General features: G+C 35.7%; 1 protein-coding gene across 8 annotated transcripts in view; it reads right to left on the reverse strand.

Annotated features, from left to right (window-relative positions):
* The window catches only part of LOC139121794 (repulsive guidance molecule A-like), a 109,664-nt gene that overhangs the window by 31,307 nt on the left and 58,278 nt on the right, over positions 1-20,079 (reverse strand). Inside the window, exon 1 of one of the 8 annotated variants that reach the window (XM_070686981.1) lies at positions 12,367-12,458. The exons of the other annotated variants lie outside the window; for them this stretch is intronic. The gene's annotated coding sequence lies outside the window, so the exon portion shown is untranslated. Of the gene's footprint in view, positions 1-12,366; positions 12,459-20,079 lie in introns of those variants that run through there. 8 annotated transcript variants of the gene reach the window in all.

The raw sequence follows: 20,079 nt of genomic DNA on the forward strand, positions 1-20,079 counted from the left end.
ATATTCTATGACAGGTTGAATCTTTGTTTAATGCTACAGTCTACATTTTACTTTTTCTTGACTAAACATAACGTAGAATATTATTAAAGTTTTGCGCATAGCACAACGAAGCGTAACCTGACAGTGACAGTATACGGTTAAGTAATATTTTATTAGCGAATTGGGAGGCAGGGGTAAGGGGGAAGCTGTTAATGGGTCAATTTTTGCACACAGAGTTTGGTGGGTGGAGAGAGGGGGAAATAACAGAATCATGATACAGTTCGGTAAAATAAATTATCAGTGCCAATGGTGCAAGACCATCTGAGTAGGGTGAACACACCGAGAACCAGAATTAATTTTGAACGTAATTGTGCAAAATTGAGCAAAGATGCTGAGCGAAATGTAATCTTCTCCACTTTCATTCTCTCTTCCAGTGCAAGTCACAAGACTCAAAGGGGAAATATGGAAAATTATTTGCAAACCATTAAAAGTTCCAGGTATCCGACATTTTCACGGCTGGTGTCAAAGCAAATTGCCGCCAATTTTGAAGAGATGACTGCAAGACATTTCACTTTGAAGAGCCCCTGCACAACTCTGCTTGACACACCGGGGAGAACCGCAGCATCTCAATCACACCGTAACTACAATAATGAAGCAGCAATTTGACAGACCTCATATTGCACCATCTACCCAATCTTTCCATAATTACTATCAAAGACTGCGTAGGGGTCTGCCTCGGCTATTTGGAAGAAAAGGTGCCACAGTTGAAATTTCTAGCTGTGACATCCGACCCTGAAAACTACGGGGATTTGATAGAAATTGGCGTTGTGTGCTAATCTATCTTTTAACTCCCTTGAACTGGTTTCACAGTTCTATCTGTTCAGGATGTAGTTTAGCACATCACCTTTATCTCTGAGTCATCGTCATTACCGTATTTGCCTCTGTGATTCACTGAAGATTTTCACTTCCTTAATAGGTATGCTGTTAAAACGAGAGCGCACTGGGCGGGAGGTGAGGTAAGTATTAACGAAAGGTAGTTGATATTGGCCTAGATAGGCCACACCTTGATCTGGCTTGATAAGACTGCTAAGCTCTGTAAACTTGCTGTTCAAAGTCAAGTAAATTGCTCCCTCTACAGATTGGCCAGAACAAGAGGAAGTGACCCTGAAGATGGCCTGATTTCTTGTTTCTTTCTGATAAATAATCCATTCTAGATTTATCAAATGTGAAAAAAGTGCCTATAACAATATTTTTCAAACAGCTGAACACTGGGTATTTTCAAACTGGCATTAAATCATCACAGATATAGTCAGTGGAGAAGACAAGTACAAAGGTGTATCTCTCTTCAGGGATGAAAAATATTTGCTGGTATAACAACAGACCAAAATATGTCATTTGTCTAATATCTATCTATATGAATATGTTATATGCATCTCAACATCCCCATTGAACAAGATGACCTACTCTCCCGATCTGGCGAAGGAAACTCCTGCCTAAACAGGGCATTGCATATGATGTGGATTATGCGAGTTTCCAAAAAATATCTCTGTTATTAGGAAACGCAATAATCCGGAGAACAAACTCATCGACCAATAATCCACAGGCAAGAAGCCCTGAATGGCATAACAGCTATGCAATCTCTGAATTGGCGGAAAAAGGGGGAAAAATCTATAAACATGGGAATTAGAACATTCTGCAAAGAAACTAAATTCACACACATTGAACAGCAAATTGACACAGAATACTGTTACAGTCACGCTGCTTTTAAGGTTCATTTTCCCCATCAATACGACTTTTAATAATTCAGCTGCTTCAATTTAGATTTTGTAGATATTTCCTCTTGTCCCCAATATTTTCTATACTGAAGTACTTTTGCCAGTCTAAAAAAAACGCTTTCCGTCAACAAACACAGAGGAATAATGGATTAATTTTCACTTCTTACAGTGATCTACATAATGGCTGATTTAGTAAAATGGAAACATTTTTTTTTAAATTTAACTCTCAGTCTTTCCTGTTTGAGTGGAGCAAAAGAAAATCCAAGTGAAAGGGGCACACAGCAAAAGTCCTTGTGATACCAAAAAAATCACTTAATTTCTAGTAATTCACGTTTTCCAAAGCATAAACTTGCAATGCAGCTATTGCTAATTTTCAGTTGCTGGGGCACACCATGTCACATGGCATGTAGTTTTATACAAAATCCTACAACAGTGAATCTCCTCACAGGATATAAACCCAGGTAATTTTGTGTAAATCACCATTTGCTTTTATGGAGGGTTTGTTTTATGAGGAACTGGAAAAACAACCCAGGAGGAAACATTAAGCAAGGAATCTTTCCATGCACTTATTTTTAGTGTGTCTTGCAGTATTCAGATATTTGGAAGTATACCGAACAAATACAATCAGTAATATTCCTGGCTGTAGAGCGGGTATTGTTAGCAAACTGCAAGTTACGGTTTAGCCTGCAGGGAAATTTTACCAAAAAAGGACTCGATTTTGTCATTTTATGAGGTCATCAGTTGAAATGCTTGGATTTAATTGGAAGAAAATATACTATAAATATGTTAAACATAGATTCAAATTACTTATCTGGTTGAGTCAACAATTTGAAATTTTACAACAGGGCTGCATGATGAAAAACTATTACAAAATTTAACGAGCCATTATACAAAAAAAATAAAGACTGAAATGATTTGTTTCCAGGTAGCAAATCACTTGCCTGGTTTTTGTCCATCTCTGTTGGACTCTTTCATGAAATATGGAGAATAACGTAATTCACTAGTAAAGTGTGGTAAGTATCCCATTACAAATGAGTTTGTACATCATGTCTGAATGTTCCCACCCCTAATGGCAAGAATGGAACTGCCCACCTGAGTATTTCAAAACTATCACCAAATTTCACTGTAGACAGCGATAGAGGCAAAATCCAAGACCCTTGTCTGAGAACTCTACGTTTTGATTTAATGACCGCACAACATTTTTCTACTTTACCATCTCGAAAGCCTTACAACCCATTACTCGGTCTGAGATTTGATGTCCCTGTGTCACTTTGGCATCAAGGAAATTTTTTTGACACGTTTCTGGCAAAGAGGCAGTTGTGAATTGTTAGAAAGGCAATCCATGCATGAAACTCAAGGGCTCAGCCGTCCTCCCAGCTATTGCCTGCAGCAGTGCTTATCCGAGATATATACATGTCACAAATGAATTGAATGCACCAGTGCCAGGATTGGAAAAGTGAGTGTATGTAATAGGGTGGTGGCCGACAAGAACACTATTCAACAATAATAAACTGTAAAAGCATAGCCCCAGAGAATAAGGCTTCTCAATCGTTTTTCTTCTGTAGAAACAGAGCTATGGAAATTGATTTTTATGACAACCCGTTTCACCGTTCCAGCATTTATGCAAGGGAAAAAAAACATATCTGGCGGTGCATTCGCCAACTTGTCTTCCAAACCCTTTTTCCAAATTGCTTTCATTTCATGCTGAAGAAACTAGATTTTCCGCTTATGCAACTGCACAAAAATGTAATGTATCAGACTTACCGTTAATTAAAACGGAGCAAAACAGCGCAGATTCTGCCGTCTGATGAAACTGAGCTTGGCAACAGAAAGCAACAAAGGAACCCAAGAATTATTGCACCTATGCCGTCATCAGACAATTAAACTGATTTTTCATTCTGATTTATTACATAATTGTGCAATATGGTGTCCTTTTTTTTCACTCAAAATATCAGTGTGATTTATGTCCCAGCCAAACCTTTTTATTTCGAGGTGCTTTTAGAGAACAGGCCAATGTATCATGCTGAGAAACACACCATCTCTGTGGTATCCTGAGAACTGACATGCCACTCGATTTGTGGCGGAGAATCTGAACAATCATTGTGGTCCCAAAACTACAAGCCGATTAAGTATATAACGCGTGCAAAGTTCACAGCGATCACCACGAGGTGAAATATATCTTTCCTCCAACAATGGTTCAGGTTAATTTTACTCCTGAAAATCTGAATATACTTGATTCAGATATCCTACATTAATAGCAAACACGGCAGGACCATATTTCATCATTTGGATTTGATAAGCTGCTGGAATTATGACACACAACCCCCAATTTAATATCCAGAATCGCACTTAGTGAATTTTTATTGGCAAAAATAAATGGAATCGCTGAATATCTCACAAATGCATTTTAATCAATCTTTCTTTCTTTCTTCCTGGTTCCCTCTAAAATAAAAGCTGCCTTTAACACAATTACTTTTTTTGCAGTTTGTCATCCAGTTATCAGACTGTGAGCCTGTATATGTTGGGTCATAAATCTGTTGGTTTGCTAACACATTCTAACTGACAACCACTTTTGAGGAAAGATTTCAAAGAAAGCTTTCCTTCTCTAATAAACTTGAATGTTGAAATCCCTTTCAAAACATTTAAATGAAATTTGACATGTGTACTGAAAAATACTGAGCTATTTTCAACATACGATATGCAGAAGATTTATGATTTGATCGTAAATGTATTCTCACATCATGATAAAATTCAGCCATACGTGTGAGAATTTATTTTATTTTATTTCTGGCAAACAAACGTATTATCATGCATATGTACAGTATCCAAGTAGGATTTTTAAAGAAAATAAACTTGTTCAAAAAGTTATTCAATTAATATGCAAATGACAAATTATTTGCATATTAACAATTGAACATCTGTCTCACATAGGATTGATGTTATGATCATTAATGGTAATGCAAAGTAGCTTTGTTAATTATGAAATACTTTAATTGGAATGAAGTATACTTTAAGTTTCATTTTTCTTTTAATAAACAGTCTCTGGATAGAGTACACTTGATATAATATGGAATAATTCAGTCCTGCCCTTCCAGTGTAGTTTTCTTTTCAGATATTGAAAGCAATCAGGGGTTAATACAGCATAAATTTGATGAGGTGAATGATAGCTAAAATTCAGTGTAATATTCGATAAAAAACAATATTTTTTTAAGGAAAGATTCTCTGATTTTTTTTTTATGACTCGAAGTTCAACATTATGGTACCTTTCATTGTTTCAGAAAATTATCTCCTAACAAGTCTCCTATGTTTAGCTCCAAAACTTTTAGGGCTCAACATGCAAGAGAATAGTTACAGAAACAGTACCGGTACCTCTTTTTGAATGTACCATTGAGTCAATTACAATATCAAGTTCACACATTCCATATTTCACAAGGGAAGGGAGAAATCAAAAAATTTGATAGAAAGGTGCAACTCAATATATTGGATTTTCTACAGTAGCGGGTAATGAAATGAACACAGCATGTCTGTACGTGAAATGGGAATTGCTTTACTTGCTCTGATGCAAAATGAAATTTGAACGGAGCCTCTTATTAAAAGGCAGCCTATTATGCTCTCTTCCAATAACGTCCATCGGCAAGCTTATTTTTTGATCAGGACGTAATTCTTCGCACCGAATAATTGAACAACAGGCCTCTGTACCCACTGCAATAACATGTTGAAATTACAAACAAGTGTCGGAATGTAGAGGAATTATCAAGCATGTATAACAACCATATGGAGGAAATTCTCTCTTTTCAACTGTACTATTCTTCGTCAACCACGAGAAGGAAGAAATTTTCAATGGTTATGAAACAGACGTCCATCATTATAATGTTCACCTGCTGAATACAGATACTTCCTGTACCTTGTTACGGCCATGCCCACAGAAACAAACATCACCTAAATTGTTAATTCCGACATCTCTGCATTATACAGTTGCACGAATATCACTTGTATAGAGTATTCTCTTTATTGACTCGGTAAATGAAAGATTTCTCTTGCCGATTCATTCATTCATGCAATTTTAACTAAACTGGCATATGAAAATTTAACAACATATGTATTTGATACTTTACAAGCCCTGCAAGTCTGCAGGAGTCAGATTCTTAATTTTACAGTTACCATCTCTTTCAATACATGCATAATGTTTCTGTATATCTATCTTGTATGTGTGTGTATTTATGTGTATAAAAATCTACATACAAATTTCATGTGTGTGTATGTGTGCATTATGTATACATATATTATAAACACTACAATTTTTTATGTACAAATATATACACATATACACTTGTGTGTGTGTGTATATATATATATATATATATATATGTATATATATATATATATATATATATTATATATATATATATATATATATATATATATATATATATATACACACACAAAGACACACATACAGACACAATCACACATGTAGATGTACGCATTCCGAAAATGTTGAGTACTTGATGATGTAAATCATATAAGCTTTTAAACAAACAGAAGTATACATCCATGATGTACACATAAGTAATATCACTATGACTGTTGGTAGTTTACAAAAAGCATGCCCAGAATCAGGTTCACTGAAGTCTGCATCATGATTAATTTGCCTCATTGATGTGAAAATTATCTGGTGACAATACTTTTTCACAGAAATCACTCAGAAGATATGATTGGAAAAATGTCCTCCCCCCTCCTCCTATCAATCATCAAAATCAATAAAGCAACTCTTGAAATTAAACATTATTTTCATCGAATAGAACATACAGCAGAATTTCCACAAGATGAGGTAAAACAATTTACGGCTGTCTTTGTGACTGTATGAGTCATGTGATCTATGAGTGGATTTTGCTAGTGATTCAAATGGTCTGTGTTAAAAGATACAGAATTCATTAACTTTGGGATTAAATACAAGAATACTAGTATATGATGTTTGGGTGAAGAAGTTTTCTACTGTGCTGTTACATCTAGACATTCTCATTTCTCTGTGCTCATGTCCAAGTTGGCATTGAAAATATTTGGGCTGTACAGAAACTTCACATTGACATGGTTTACATGTTATATTACGTTGGTTGTTGCTTAATCTTTTACAGTTACAGTTGTTGGGATGTCTTTTACATTGCATCCACAAACAGGAGTAAACATCTCCAGTCCACAATGTGAAGTTCAATTCAAAGACTCAAATGATTATCAAGCAAGAAGGCATACATTGTGCAATGACCACAGTAACCACTTGTAAAATACTGATAGGTATCAAGAATGAAGTTTTCTTGCTGCTGAAAAAATTATCGTTTTCATGGTAATGGACAGGTTTCTGGGTAAAACTTAAAAGTTTACATTGATACATGCATAGACCAAACTGCAAAAATTAAAACTACTGGACGCATTCTGTATTTCAATTTCAACTAAAGGATGTATTTACAACAATGGTGAATTCCTTGGAAAATTGATAAATGACTGTGCTGAAACACAGTTTGGTGGCCATTTTGAATTACAATGGCAGAATTTCACACATCCTGAACCACAATGCTGTTCTGTGATCCGAGAATTTGCATGATCCCCCCTTGACATGTTTTCTTGTTTCTGAAACCCTTGTTGCACAAATCTTTTGTGCAAGTCAATTGTTTTTATTGGAGTGGTTGGACCCATACACAGAAAAGCGACCTAGCGGCCGATATAGCTCCGCTGTGTTTATGTAGAGAATAACTATTTTTGACACATATTGATGAAGAAGGGTGGAAATCTTTGATAGCTCGATGCAGTGGCCAGAAAAAAGTGGCTAAAATAAGCTGCAAAAATACGCAATTGAAGATTTCATCATACTTTGAATGTATCACATAGGATCATCCCTAAGAACATGTCAACCAAAGCTATCTGATGAGTAATTTTTGAGAATAAATTTTTTGACCGAAAATGGCAACAATTGCCCCCAAAAATAAAAATTGCAGATTTCATCATAATTTCAAAAGATCAAATTTAGTTCATCTATAGAAACCTGTATACCAAATTTTAAAGCTGTTAGACAAGTTCTTTTTGAGAAACGCATTTTTGACCAAAAATATGAAAAATTGCCCCAAAAATTCAAAATTGCAGATTTCATCATTATTTCAATAAATATCATTTAGTTCATCTATGGAAACCTGTATACCAAATTTCAAAGCTATCAGATGAGTAGTTTTGAATATACACATTTTTTGACCAAAAATGGCAAAAATTGCCCCAAAAATACAAAATTACAGATTTCATCAGAAATTCAATATATATTACTTAGCTCATCTGTAGAAACCTGTATACCAAATTTCAAAGCTATCAGATGAGTAGTTTTGAATATACACATTTTTTGACCAAAACTGGTAAAAATTGCCCCAAAATTACAAAATTGTAGATTTCATCATAATTTCAATAACTATCATTTAGTTAATCTGTAGGAACCTGTATACCAAATTTCAAAGCTATCGGATGAGTAGTTTTGGAAATACACATTTTTTGACCAAAATGGCAAAAATTGCCCCAAAAATACAAAATTACAGATTTCATCAGAAATTCAATATATATTACTTAGTTCATCTATAGAAACCTGTATATCAAATTTCAAAACTATCAGACCAGTACTTTTTGAGAAATAAATTTTTTGACCAAAAATGGCAAAAATTGCCTTAAAATGCAAATTTGCATATTTCTGCACAATTTGAACAAATCTGAAATAGATCATCCCTAGGGACCTATGTACCAAATATCAAAGCTATCTGACTGGCAGTTTTGAAGAAGAAGATTTTTAAAGATTTTTTTACCAGAAATGACAAAAATTGCCTTAAAAATACAAATATGCAAATTTCGCCACAATTTGAACAAATCTGACTGAAGTCACCCTAAGCAAACTGCATATCAAATTTCAAAGCAATCGGACAAGCGGTTTCAGAGAAGATTTTTTTACCAAAAACACCAAAAAATGCCCCAAAATACAAATATGCAAATTTCACCACGATTTGAACAAACTGAAGTGAGGTCACCTTAAGTGAACTGCATATAACATTTCAAAGCAATTGGACTTGCGGTTTCAGAGGAGAAGGCAATTGTTGACGGACGACGACGGACGACGGACGACGGACGACGACGACGACGGACGACGACAGAAAATCAACCTATTTGATAAGCTCCGCGTCGCTGACAGCGGAGCTAAAAAGCGGGGGTGGAGGGGGTCAGAGGGATATGGTTGACAGTTTTATAAGAGCAAATGAATACACCTTAGAGTCCTTACATTTCAAAGCCACTATTTTACCTTAAATAACCGGCATCTATAATTCCATAATCAGGCAGCAGGATGGAGATTAGACGCCGAGGTGTGAAAGTGTACTTGAATACTGACAAGAACAGCGGCTATACCTGGTATCAGGTGGCATTTCTATTAGAGCACATAACGACTGTAAATGCTAAACACAACCACATCAGCACCAATTTGCATCGGCTTATCGTGTAGGGTCAGTCTTAGCCGCCGTGAGATGCAGCTTGAAATAGTTAAAGTGATACGTCAGAAGGCATCGAGGCTTACTTGATAGGATTTGTCCATACGCACGCAGCATGTTCCAGAAAAGAGAGCAATGCTATTGGATAGTGATGGTGATAATTTTTGAATTTAAATTAAATTACAGCATCTACATAGAAAAATGCCCAAAATAGAACGTTTATTGATGTACAAGTCTAAAATTACTCTCATTTTGTCATTGACGTCGCTGACAGATTTTAGTTTCTTAATTCTCCGATAAATTGTAGTATTGCAAAAAAAAATTGTAATATTGCAAAGTGGTCCATGCTAATGATTTACAGTTAAAAGAGAGAATGAATGACTGAAAAACTTCAAATATTTTTCTGTTATCAGTTTCAATTTCAAAACTTAAATATTCCTGTCAATCAATATCTTTGTTTTTCTCAGTTTCTTTGTATTCATCCAGGACGAACTATAAAATATTCCTTAATTTTTGCAAATGTCTGTATCGTCGCCGTTTACTTGATATTTTGCGATAGCGCTACAGTCCTAATTGACGGTCAGAGCCGTCAATGGCCCAATTTAATTTATGCTGCGTGCCCCTGGGCAATTGCTTGCCAAGTGAATGAAGAGGAGAATGTTATTGGGTAAGGGTGTGATTTTGATTGATATGAAGGGTGGACATCGCACCAAAACTGACCTTTCACACCAGCAGCTGCTTGTTAAGAGAGGAAGGCGGGTGTTTTTCAGTGTAACAATAATGATTGGTTAGAAAGTGGAAAATGCTGTTTTGAACAACATTTATCAATCAGAGACATAATGGTATGCTGGCCCAGGTTGTGGAGTTTAGCTGGTTTGATGGAGTTCGACTATTGAAATGTGATTGTACACATCACCTGGTGATTGGATTCCATCTAATGCTCATTATAAGAGGAATTTCAATTTTTCTGAGAAGTTTAATTCTTTGAAAAGAAATCTTTTTTGGGCATTTAAACCAGTGGTAGAAAATAATTCTGTGATTGGCTTTTCATAAATGTACCAAGACGCAATGAGGATAAACTATTGAAATCTGTTTGCCTATTGTATTAAATGGGTCACAACGTCCGGCCATGTGTTACAGCTTAAATTGGGATTAGATCTTTCAAAGAAGAATATCAAAGAGTGTTTTTATAAAAAGAAATGTCAGTCAAGGCAGATATTTGTCTGATGAAATTCTGGGCTGTGTGTTTCTGGCTATTCAATGTGTATAAATATAGAAAAAAGCCAAACCCTTTTTTCTCAGTCACCTCAACAGTGAAGGTGACGATGAAAAAGTCTGATGAATGGTGTTTGTGGATGAGCGAGTGAATGAGTGAACAGATGAATAAATGACTGGAATATGTTTGTTTGAAGTGAATAGGCTCAGACTGGTAGGTGAATGAATAGCAATGAGGGAATGGAGCGAGGTGTTTTGTTGCTGTGCAACTTTACACAGCCATAGAAGTAGCGACTTGTACTGACTAACTAATTGACAGCTGCGTCCATAACTGGGCAAATTCATCTGCAAACACGTACATGTACAAATAACACACTGAATTCAAATACACCCCTTTTCTTTTCTTTCGTGCTTTTTTTTCTCTCTCTGGCTCTCTTTTTAATTTGATAAATGCACAGACCATACAAATCAAACTGGAAACGTAATGAAGTGTGGATGAAAATCAAAGAACTGCAGAGGCCAACTCGGTCCATATTTTTTAAAACGTCATATAAAATATAGCTGTAATTTTGCACCTCATAAAAAGCTAGGAAGGCCAGGACACACTCATCAACACTTCATAAGGCACAAATAAGTCTGAAGGACAGCCTGAGTCAATGACCCAAATTTTAAACTGTTCATCCCCAATTCCCTGTAAACAGGTCCACATTCACTATTGATAACAGTCGATTTGGGCCAAACCATGGTGGTGAAAGGGTTAAACTTGTTCAAAAAACTTAACAATAGTTGATCTGCCTCCTCACAGCTTCAATGTTTTTGAATCCAGTGAGGGGAAGAAACAAATGTGTATACGACAAAATTTTCATGGTTCATAACTTCTCTGCTTCTCCTTTCTAAATAACACACACATTGTGTAGCTGTCAGGCTTTCTGAGTTAAACCCACAAATTAGTTCCATCACAGCTTTTGTCTTTCAATATCCTCAACTTCTCAAAAGACGTTTGCAGTGCACAAACTTCTCCCTTTTTGTCGTTAATGTTGTATTCTCATTAATGCATTGTTGATGCAGCATGCAAAAGTTTTCAAACTCCCAACATAAATTATTTGTGACATTTTGAAATTAATTAAATTCATGAAGTCATTCTTAAAAAAATATATCACCAGTATGAATAATTCAAAATCATGAAATCACAACTGGAGAGATATGAACTTTTATCAGACGTCCTGGCTCTTTACACACTGAAATTATAATGATTTAAATACTCCACCTTGTCTCCTACGTTTACAGAACAGTGGAAATGTTTGAAAATTATTACTTTGCGGAGAAATTCTCTATAGGTTGGGGGATTTTTAGCACACCCATAGTTTGCCTATAGCTGTTCAGCGTTCAACCACTCCGCTGAAAAATCGTGACAGACAGGAAGCAAAGCTCCAATGTTTACATTTTAAAGATTCAGACTACTTGATCATTTTTTCAGTGAGCCATATGTTCACACAAATATAACAGCGCAAAACACTCGACCCGATAATCAGGGACATTTGGTGATTGTAAATGAGCCTAGAATCAACGAGGCCAGAGAAAACCTCTTCATGCCACCTAGTATGGAAAAACCCTTGAAAATCTTTTCTTGAAATGCGCTGAACTTTGAGTGAGCTCTCCTGTTGCTTGCTGGAGTGCACAGCATTTCTTCTTGAGGTGAAGTTAATCTGGATCTACAATGCGCAGAAACTCTTCAGAACAAAATTTCCTCTGAGGGAAGTCTAATTGGTGGTTTCATATACACTTACACAAAAAAACACAAAGGCTCAAACATATATGAAGAAACAAAAGTACATGCATGCAATGTGAAACAAGTTACACATATCTACAGAAGACGGGAAAAACTGACTCACGTGAATTTGTAAGTAGAAATTAAGATCTGCATCAAGCTTGGTATGTGACTCTGTAATGGAGTACAACGTGCTGGCTTCACGACTATGTTCTGAATCACAACCACAAATATACTTAATTCTATTTCTATGCACGTGGTGTCATATTTTTCACTTCTAATTTTCTGATTTGCTCTCCAATCATGCTGTTGTCAAGGCAACCACACACAGCTATGCACAGATCCCTGCATATTTTCTAACACTTGCGTGCTTCATTTTTACTACTCTGCACTTGTCTAGCGTATTTTGATTACCGCAAATCCCCGAACGTGATAAAATCCTTAGTATTTTCACACCCTCTTATTCTCTGTTCAGTTGTTTTATGCATTTCATGTATTATGTGATTATTAGCGTGTCAGACACCCACTTTGATTAATGGCTAGATATTCATCAAATAACAGAGGACGCTGGCATTATACCTTTTAAAACAGTACTGGCTGTATTATCATAATTAACCGACACGGGGTGAAGTTTTACTCTTTTATTACACCGATGAAATGAGTTCCTGTGCGTCGGGCATTCTGTGCCGATTTCCAACACGTTTCGCGCCAATGCAAAAAGACCCCTTTCAATCACAAAGCAAAGGAGGTGTCGAATCTGCGGCATGATCATTTCCTGTCTGTCAGAAATCTTACGTCAGAACACTCTCACTTCATTATTTGAACAAACATAGCACTGTAGAGGCAATGCCGTATCACGGCAGTGACAAAGACTGCCTTCCATTACAGAAATCCTAGTGATTTCTCTCTATCTTGCCTCAGATCGCTACTTCATCGCTTTTAATGTTACTCTCTTTGTAGAGCTGTCAGTGGCTTGGCGTACTAATTATGATCTGTGAAGACCTAACCCAACCCATGTTCCCACTCTCGGGATCATTTTCGCCACTTTTCTTGGCAACATTTTTCTCTCTGTTTACAATCCTGCTCATAGATCATGCATTTGCTAACACTTTTTTCTTGAGTACGGCATCACAGCGGAAACCACTGAGGTAAAAAGGCTTTTCAAAAATATAGAATTACATAATTCAGAGTTATTGAGGTAGTGCTCATTTTTCATGGCTATTACAGCCTGACCTGAGCAGGGCAAGGCTACCATTACTGAATCCAATCCTTCCACTAGCAGGCATGTTAGCTGTGAACTCGCTCACAATCATGTCTTGCAATTTTTTTTATTTTATTTTTTTCCAAGATTCTGAACCTTCTGACAGTTGGTTCGTATGTTGGTCCATTCATTGCAGATATTGCATCTTCTACTGAACTATACTGAGACACAAGAGGATTACAGGTACTCAAAATCACCAGATAATTATTCTTCTCCGCAAAGAAGTCCTACAACAAGTTGTTTTACTTTTTGATGATAATTCTGATATGGTTACATGAGACTTTACTTGCAGGTTACTCATTTTCTGCTATATACATCAGCAAAAAATCAGAGTTACTTGAAAGAAAACCCAGCAAAATGGTAGCTTCAGTGGGGAAAATTATGAGTGGTATAATTTCAATTCATCTGTAAAATCAATGCTCTGAATTCACAAATAATTTCCCATGATTCTCTCTCTACACTGTTCTTTTCACTATCTATTTTCATAAACTTTTCACGAGCAAAATTACGTCTATTGCTTTAATTCCGAAAGATGAAAGTATTTGTAAGATGTAGGTCTATTATTGGTTAAATTTCCACTTGAACCAAACGGAAAAGATTATCAAATGTGTATTGAGGCAACATCAGGATTTTCTGACAAAATTCACAACACATTACCGTGCTAGGGAGATCTGCTTATCACATCTTGTATTACATCCTGAAGGTTTACACTGTGATGACAACAACACAGACAAAAACACTCCTGGCTAACAAGTTTGGTATAAAACACACACTCGATAACAGGGTGGATTACTTTAAGGAAATTAAATTTGTTTTAGTTGTTCTGATATTTACCAAATATTTCCACTCCCATGAGTCTGTTGATGCAAAGAAATACCCTGACCATCAAAATTCAAAATAATAAATCACCAAATTATTTCTGGTCATAGAAAATACTTTTAATACAATATTTATCATTTCGGTGTGCGATTAAATCTTTCCCTGTATCATTCAAATGAAATATTAAAGTCATCTTAAAACTGTAATTCCATATTGATTTGTTGTAAATGGCTCTCTGTTTATCATTGTGTGTTGTTCATTTTTATGATGTACATGGGTAGCAGAGTGAATGATGAAACTAAAAAAATCTGCACCCAACTTGAAATTCTACCTGAAATTTAATATCTATGTTGAAAATACAGAGTACAGAAAATCAATATTTCTCTGATCTCTCTCAAAGAAGTAACCTAAATTCAAGCTACCATTGTGACATTTACTTTGTTTGGTAAATACATACATGTATTTTTCTGTAAGAATGGGACAGTTGATCCTGTTTCAAATCAAAATGTCTGATAAAAAAGGACCATAATCATGAAGTATGTTCAATGTCTCCACTTGAAATGAAAGCTAAAATAAATTGGTGATTTTATCATTGGTTTTTAATCTGGTCACTTACAACAAGTGGAATGTTTCCAACATGCATCTTAATCTTGTGGGTATCCTGAATCAAATGCAGCGTGATGCATTTAGGTGTTCACTTTGAAAAAGAAATTGAACTGTGAATTTTAAGAATTATTTTGAGAACAAATTTATTTCCAGAGACCTGACACATACTGAACAGTTAACTCTCACATACGAGTCACTTCAATAGTGCCCCTTTCAAACATATTATTTCTCTAATTCAAGAATCCTGGATTTTTTAATTTTGTTCTTTCAAATGGTGGTATTTTGATAATGTTTTAAGGGTTCAAAAATCCCAGTCAACTTAGGGTTTTCATTAAAAATACATAAAGCTCATCATTTAGAAGATAATAACTGGTATAAGCGACTATAAGCAAAACACGACCATATTTCATATTATAATATTTCATAACATTAAGATTTACGGCCCTGAAAATATATGAAAAAAGTATCTGGGATTATATAGACATTCATAATAAAGAAAATTTCTATTTTAGTTGAGGAGGTTGATTTCATCACTTGTACAATGAAAATTAAATATTCACAACTGTTGTTAAATCAATATCAGCATATACTTTACATTAATTACACACTGGACATGAGATTTGATTTCAGTTACACTAGTATGGCAATCCTTCAAGAAATGCTCAATTTACAGCTATATATAATTGCACAGTAATTCAGTTAAGCTCATACGTTCAAAGCCATGTGAGAATTAACACAATGTACTTTCAATCATGGCATTTTAATCTTTTAGACACCTTTCAGTGATATCATTTGGTAAAATTCACACAAAAATAAATGTACAGACAATCATCAAAATGGAAGGTACATTACCCCAAAACTACTGAAGTGACTCAGGAGTGAAAAACTCACTTCATCCATACCAATCTGCATGATGTCTGCTCAACACAATCATGTCGGCACTAAACCCAGCAGAGAGCTGGTGCCAGGTGTAGCAAAAACAGTTGAAAGTTAACTGACACTTCAATTGGGCAACAAAGTGGTACAAAGTTGAGATAATGACAGCCATTTGACACACGTGAGACTGCAAAGTGATGTCTTGACCCCGTCACAGACACGACATGTAATAATGGGCATGCAGACATCGAGCACATGTTCAAAGTGCCCTTCATGTCAACTTTTCCTTTCCTTGGACAGTTAAAACTTGATGACTTCACTCAAGTGGGCAGAAACAAAAATAACTAGATACAGTTTACCCCTATATCACCAAATTTGGTTTGTTCCTATGATTTTTTCTATAGAGCGGTTGGAACTATGTTGGCATGGAGGGGGTTGTATCCTTTCCTTTGTAGGAATTCTTTGATAATCTGGTGATTTATTTTTTACAGGCTTGATCATATTTTTCCTTTGGGAATGGGACTGTTCTGATATCTTTGTTCAGTCTGATGGTTACACCCAATCTTCACTCAGTGCCATGATTCTTGAATTTTCTATTCAAGGAACCACTATCTGAATTTCTGCCAATAATCAGTATCACATTAGCAAAATTCAAAAGTTTTGCCAGTTTCTATTTAGAAGAAAAATTCCTCACATGTCATGACCAATTGTTGAAAAGGTTCAAGTGTTAGATATTATCATGACTAGAACTCATTTCAACCAATGCAAGAAGCATGTTTTGTGGTTGCTACCGATTAAATGAACGCATTACTGAAATTAATCAGCAGTATCATTATGTAACATGATGAATAACATCAAATTTGATTTTACTCATCCTGGTTTTTGTCAACAGTAGCAGAAAGCTGTATCACTCCTCCTTTCAACTCTGAGATCATGCATTTCAAGGTTGGATAATGGACTTGGCATGTAAAAATTACATTCACTTGAAATAAAAAATACACAGATCTTTCTTGTTGGCAAATGTAGAAACTTTAAACAAATCTTTACCACGTTGTAAAGTTTGACATAACTGCACTGGGAAAAAAGTTTGTGATCAAGTTTTGAAAATGGGGAAGCAACTTCAATTATTTGTTAACTGTCAACTCCAACCCTCCCTTTTTCATCCAAACTCATAGATAAAATATGGTTCTGTTTATCCCCGGAAATACAAGCACAATGTAAGTTATTCCTCCTCCCCTTTTACATGGGGTTTGTTACAAGTCATTAATATTAATTAGCTCATGTAAATATGGATGTAAACTTCAAACCAATAAACACATTCCTGCTTATTCATTGTAGACAGAATGTCTGATGGGTAGCAGTAATCAATGATAAAAACTTACAAATCAAAATGAACATACACTCCAGTGTTGGATTATTAACAGTAAATTGATCATAGACGCTGATCAATTTCCACCCATAAATAACCACCAACAAAAGCTGGAATACAGCAGGGATACTCAGTAGTGAGTTCTCCATATAATTAGCATATGCAAATCACGATGAAAGGAAGAGAACGCTATTGGCTACACTCCAGGGTAGGGCTTCTATGAACATAAAATGAAGATAGAAGCTGCAGCTCTGAAGTGCAATCCCATGTGGACATTGAAAGAGAAAAATGAACGCTATATATCGTGGAAAGTACACACGCAAAAATACTCCAAAAAAAATACAAAAGAAATAGAAACTTGATAACGCTGGTCATTGACCAGTAAACAGTTGTGCCAGACTCACAAAGACCACTGTCTTCTTCATCCACCCTTGAATCAAGTATTTACACACACTCCTAAAAATAAAGTGCCAATATTTACTCTGGCTACTCAGCCTGTCTTTCCATCTGCCCTCCTGCAACTTCTTTGTCGGCCTTCTTTTTTTGTATTTCACCTCCTCCCCTCTTCAAATATCCTCTAACTCTGACGTAAACAGAAAGTGGGGAGAAAAAAGGTTCCCTCTTTTCAAAGTTCAACTGTTGTGCTCTCTGCATCTGTTGCCAACATCCTAAATTGGTAGGTAGTTTTTCTTTGATACAGTCAAAATACTTGTGCCGTAATCTCTTGGCAACAAACTAGGCAAAGCAGAAGGGCCACTTTCTACTTTGTGATGGTTTGTTCTCATTCTGCTTTTGATCGTGAAGAGCGAACACAAAATGTGATCCAGTCTTTTTATCTTCCGCGTAGCTGAAAACATTCACAGCTGCTACCACTTAGCGAGTCAAACTTCACTCCTGTGTCTCTGCCAGGCAAGAAGCACCTTTCAGAACTGAGAAGCTGGTAATTTCACATATATGGTACACATTCTGTACACACTATAGGCAATTAATATCACAATACAGATGATAACTCATGATACCAGTTATGCCAGCTTTGCAAGCCATATGTTCAAATGGCGTGAAACACTAAAATTTGTAATTCTACTATCAGAGAGTTCAGGGATGCTCAATTTTTCCAATTTACCAAATATATTTAACCTCCATAATCACAACCAAAAAGAGTTTCCGAACAGGTCAAATCTAATCATGAATCTACTAGGTCTGTGAGATACAATGTCCTACTGCACTGAAAAATTACAGAGATGAACCAATTCAGATTGAAGACATGGCTACAGAATGATCTGATTGCCGTAGTCAGTGACAAAATACCAATTCTAACACAACTTATGATGCGTTGTAGACCATACAATTCACAAGCATTTTTAATTGTGAACCGTGGACACTATACATCATAAATACATTGTGAACATCTCAGGTGATACTACCTAATATCATCCACCGAAAACCTACCTCTGTTTATCTGCAGTCAAATAATGGTGATACTTTTGGCCTTTCTCTTCCAGGTATGGCTAATTTGCTCTCTTTTTTCCCTCCCTGTGCAAGCTCAGTAAATCCCAATAGCAGCCTTTCCTCAAAGCTTTCACACTTTGGCATTTGCAATTTTCACAGAGAGGCCTCTTTAGAGTCTCTCACTGCAGATTCACTGCCCTTTTTTAACAGCAGAACACAGGATGACGGAGAAGCCATAAAATTTTATGCCCTCGCCGAATAGGGGAACCCCAAACATTATTGCATATATACTCATCTGACAGGCCCTAGACCATCATCAATATTTAGAGCAACAGAAATGCCGATATTAATGCCTTTGTTCTACAGAAGATACAAGTAAATTTATGACTTTCAATGAGCTAAATAATCTCATTGTATTGCTTTTGCAAAGTCTTTCATGATTGAAATCTGAGTATCTAGAGTTTAGCATTCAGTGACTGTATTATTTGAGTCTTACTCTCAAAGATTTTTCAATCCGTTTCTTCATAAATTTCCGTCTGAATCAGAAATACTGAAGACGTTGACAGTAATTTGCACATTATTGTAAAACCAATGTAAGCTCAGAAAATTTCACGCACAATGAAATTCAGGAATATTTTGCAGTGGAATTGCTAGATTATTAAACTTGCCGTAGAAGAATATGGTTCATTATCACACTCAATTGACTTCAGTACTGTTGAAAACTTTAAAGCAACTTTCTTTTCAATCAAAATGGTTTTACTGTGCCGAAAACTCCATGGCCTCAAATTGTGGCTTCAAAAATATAACATTCATAACAGACGGCAGTTTCCACAAGGATCCAATCACAGTTTTTCTCACTTCAAATTCATGTCATTTTTTATGATGCTTGTTTTATTTCTCTTTCCTCACACTGTATTTTAAATTAAATCAAACCAAATTCAACAAACAGGCATAATTCTTTGCAGCTGGAATCCTAAAGTGTTTGATCAGTGTGTCGAAGTAGTGCCCTGCTCACACAAAAGTGAGATGGAAATTGAATGACAGTCCACTCACGGGGAGACACATGAGTGGATGTACATACTCCTGTAAAGCCTGGTGTTTAACTGCACAATTAACACCCTTTTCTGATATTTGATCATGGGCGAATGTAAATACAACTTTCATTTTAGTTTTGATGACATTTACCATGTGAGAGATTAAAACCATAACATTTTGTACAAGGGAAGCTTTAAAATTATCAAATTTACAGGGCATTAAATAAACTGAGATAACCATTTCTGGAATCCATGCACAGAAACAAATAATTATATTGCACAAATGTACTCACATCCTTTGTAAAAATTGCCTTTCCAATTTTTCTGACTAGTTTGACACATTACTCTGACCACACAAAGACTGTGTTCAATAAACTACAATTTTTCATATCTGGAGCCATTAGTCAAACATGCAATGACTTA

This window comes from Ptychodera flava, chromosome 21, assembly GCF_041260155.1.
Source record: "Ptychodera flava strain L36383 chromosome 21, AS_Pfla_20210202, whole genome shotgun sequence".
Classification (NCBI taxonomy): Eukaryota; Metazoa; Hemichordata; class Enteropneusta; family Ptychoderidae; genus Ptychodera; species Ptychodera flava.